Raw genomic sequence first — 4,430 nt, forward strand, 5'->3', positions numbered from 1 at the left:
CCACATATTAGATATATTTAATCTATATGTTGAATACATTTAACTAATTGGGTTAGCCAATATAGAGTTGTTGGGCTTATGGTTTATGGACAGATAAGAGGCTCAATCATAAGGTTTATTAGGCTTTAGAGGAGATACTCTTAGGAGGAGACCACAATATAAAATATATTCTAAGAAGTCTTTCTTTAGGCTACCTTTATTCTCCCTCTCTCTTGTGGAACATTTCTCTCCTATTGCTGCTGAAATAATAAGAAAATCATTTCAGACCAGTAATGATTCTTATCAAGTAGAATATTCAACTTGCTAAGGACCATTTACAAACATCTAAATGTTAGGCCTCTTTTTGGCTTGTGATGACTCATCAATGGAAACAAATAGTAGTTTATCTGATTCCATCGAAGGTGATTAGATTGTCACTGTTTTTAATTTTAATGGTTCTTTTTTATTCATTATAGTTATGTGATAATTGATATAAATAATTGATCATAGCCCACAACTTTAAGTGTTATGGAGAAAGATTTTATTAGATGATTGACATAAAAAATTGGGTTGACTAGAACCAATATGGAAAAATATTTATACTTTTATATCTATTTATGGCATGCATCACTGCTAGAGCCCTCGCCAAGTGGGACAGACACCAGTGTTGTCGGACATCGACAAAGGTTTCGTCCGATGGGTAGTTCACTAAGTGAATGTAACTACATGATGTGATGAAACCTAGGTAAATGTATGGGCAGGACCCGACTCGTGGTGGTTTCGCCAAACTCCAAGCTCTGAAACGGACGTCCGGTGACGGCGTTGGTGATCTGTTGGCCCTCGTTGGAGCGATGATGGCAGCTACGGTGCCGAACGGAGTAATTCCGTAGGGGCTCGCACGCAACGGCCCATGCGTAGGAAGACACTTGACTCGTAGTTTTCTCGATAAATGTCTCTCACCTATCTAACCCGAGCGCGGTGGAGTGCAGTAAAAAATATGCTGAAAGAAGTTATTTAACTAACGAGCAAAGAAATGGCGTACCTTGTTGGTAGCGGCGTTCGTCGTTGCTGTCTTCGTCGATGCACGAAGCCGGTGTTGATCGAAAGGCAAAGGCGTACCGAAGAAGGGCCTGGCTTTGGAACGAGGTGCAGGAGATAATCGAGGATGAGGATGAGAGGAGTGTGGTGATGACTTAGCTCCAACAAGCAGCTGAGCTGGCGTGCGTAACCCTACGTGGGATTGGCGTGGGCGAAGTCTGGCGGTTCAATGGTTGAGCATAGGTACGACACCAACCAGTTGCGATGCGGCAGCGTAGTGACTCAACGACCATGGGAGTTCCGTTGAATCATAGTGATCATCCGAGCAGGTGGCATGCGGTCCGAACTAAACCGATCGCGGTGTGTACGCGGATGCAATCGACCACAGCAGAAGCGACAACTGCACGCGGGTGTAGACACGCACACAATAGCCATTGCGATCACTGAAGATACACTGTGGCACTCGCCGGCTTGGAGTTGCGCGTAGGTGTAATCTGGATGGCGTCGTATTGGGAAACTGGGCCTAAGGTGCCCAAGAATTCCAGCAAATTCCAAGTAGTACCAATTTGGTCTACTTGTGCAATTCTGCGTCCAGAGGGTCTGATACTACTGAGAGTGATCCTAACCAGGTGGTGTTGCCGGGCGTGTCAGGCACGCAGATGCGCGTGGTCAAAATGCCTTCAGGAGGAGCAACTCGTACGAGTTCGATATTCGTGGAGATTCCACAATCAAACCATCAAAGACCGGCAACTTCGTGGATCATCGGCACTAGGCAAGATGTTTTGACGTTCCATTGCCAACCCGTCATGAAGTAGGCGTCTCTGATTCCCGCCGTGGGAGGACAACTTGCCGTGGAGATATCAGAGGATTGCACGGGCTCAATGCTCACAGCATACACACAGGCGATTCATAGCACGAGAGCACACTGCCTGGTGGCTGAACGACGCTTCGGACGTTGGGAATATGCGGCACCGTGGGGTCCACCGTGTCGCATCCACTACAGGGCACACGAGTCGTTGGACCAGCGGAATTTTCTGCAGATGAGCGGCGTCTGAACATGCCTGCGATCTGCACAAGTGACGAAGAGGTATCGCACTGCAGGTCAACTGCTCGTGGAGAACCCAGAGAGCACTCGACGCAGGATTGTGCAGACATGCACCAGCGAGACCAATAGCGGTGATGAGGTTCCTCTTCCTTCTTCTCTTCCTTCTCTACTCCATTCTTCTACAAGGTGAGATCTGAAACGAAAGTAACTGCAACAAATTCTAGATCTGAAAATGATGTGGTCCCATTATGGCCTTATATAGGGCCATGATGGGCCCTTACAAGGAGTTCAGAAAAGAGAGTCCAATAAGGATCTCCCCCTTCGTTTACAGCGCAAATAAGAAAACAACGAACAAGACAAACGACTAAAAAAGAAATCAAAACGGCTGAAAACAGATAACAAAAACACGAAGATACGAGTGCGGACGTGCTCTACCCAGGGTATTTAAACCCGGGCGTCTTCACGAATGCTTTGGCGTGCCGGTCGGGCTGGACACAGACCGGCGGTGATGCTGATGTCGACAAAGACGGCTCCATTGATGATTCGTTGGCATCGTCTGGATGCGCTCCCTCAACCAGCATCCATGGGAGGTGCTAATGACCACATGTGTGGCGAATGGTAGCCCACCTTACACTAGTGACCATCACATGAAGTGCATGCCTAATGCATCTAAATTATAGATCAAGTCTGACCCTTGGTTGAGTCAAACTGAATCTCTAAATAGTGGGACACTATTATCGGGTGACTCCCAGCTAGCCCTAGTCGAGTTTGAGACAACCCATTAATGACAGCGGTCATCGACTAGAAGACCCCAGCTGGAAATATAATGATTGTTGTCACTTCTAGATCATGAGTAAATTAGGCCCGCCACTAGGTCATCTGCACAATAATCATATGTTTCAAATATATATTATAAATTTTTTTGTATATTCTTTAAGAATCCAAATCGTCATGATATCTGTAAATTAAGTGTTTAAATTTATAGAGATATCATAATTATAGGTAAGTTTTTATTTTACCTTTTGGATTTAAAAAATGTTAAATTTATATTATTTAAAATCAAATTAATACTAAAAACAATCACAAAATTCATACTTTTTATTGAGTTTATTATTCAGAACTCAAATTATTTCATTCTATTGAATTCAAAGTATATATTTATTTTTTTTGACCTAAATAACTTAAAATACATATTATTTAATGCAATAATGAATCCTCATGTTAGGGACTGTATAACTATTGAATTATTTATTGAATTAGTCATTAAAACGTTAAATTATTTAAAAATTAGTAAAAGCCTTAAAGCATCATAAATTGTTTCCATGATGACTTCTTAATCTTAAGCCATGATTTTTATGTTTTTTAAAGGAAAAAGAATATGAATGAATTTTACATTTTATTATTATTATTGGTTTGAATTTAAATGTTTAATAATATTTTGTGACATCTGGATGGAGTGAAATCTAGAGACATGTAAATGGACCTAATGTAGGAAATGGTACACATGGTTATTAATATCATGTTATATTAGACTTTAAACTTGACAACTTCCAGAATAAGTTTGGTCTTTTGAGATACTATCTTCATAAACATATCTTCGACTAATCCACTACATACCATATAAGACGCAAATAATTTCATAACCCATAAGTTTATCCTTGACTGAAGACTTTGATTAAAGTCTTCAGGTTTGAATAGTTCGCCAATGTATCAAGGAAATGTTGCTCATTTTGATCTGGTATTAATTGTCTTTGAAGGAACTAGAAATATTATACTGAATCACACTTTTCTTACATTTTTAGCCCTAATTCCCACCCAAGATAAGGTGGTTATTCATATTTGATTTTTTCACTGGTGAATTCTCTAGCTGTAGACGAATGTAGTTAGTAAGTTATATCTCTAGCTTTTTTGATTAGCACAGAAGTAAGGAATTAACTAGGGAAAAAATCTGGAAATAAGATGTAAATATTTTATCAGAACAAGGAGAAGACTAATTTAAGTATGGAGCTCACATATTTCATTAAGGATATAATTCATTTTATGATGTCATTCAATACTAACCAGCCTAATCTTCCGCATATACCTCAATTGAATAGGCTATCAAATAGAAGAAATTTCACTACGATAATCATGGTACTTTCCATGAGAAAATAATCAATATTCTGGTTTTTTTCTTTGGGAATATGGTATCGAAGCAGCAGCATGTCTATTAAACATGTGACCCAATATATTTGTGACTTTCAATCAATATGATGTATGGGAAGAAAGGCAACTCAACTTTAAATACGTTCATAAGGATTCATGACTCATATAATCTAGGGTCTATGCCTTCAAGGTGTGGATTAATGAAAGCCCCAAAGAGATATAT

The sequence above is a fragment of the Wolffia australiana genome, chromosome 2 (assembly GCF_029677425.1).
Source record: "Wolffia australiana isolate 7733 chromosome 2, ASM2967742v1".
Taxonomy (NCBI): Eukaryota; Viridiplantae; Streptophyta; class Magnoliopsida; order Alismatales; family Araceae; genus Wolffia; species Wolffia australiana.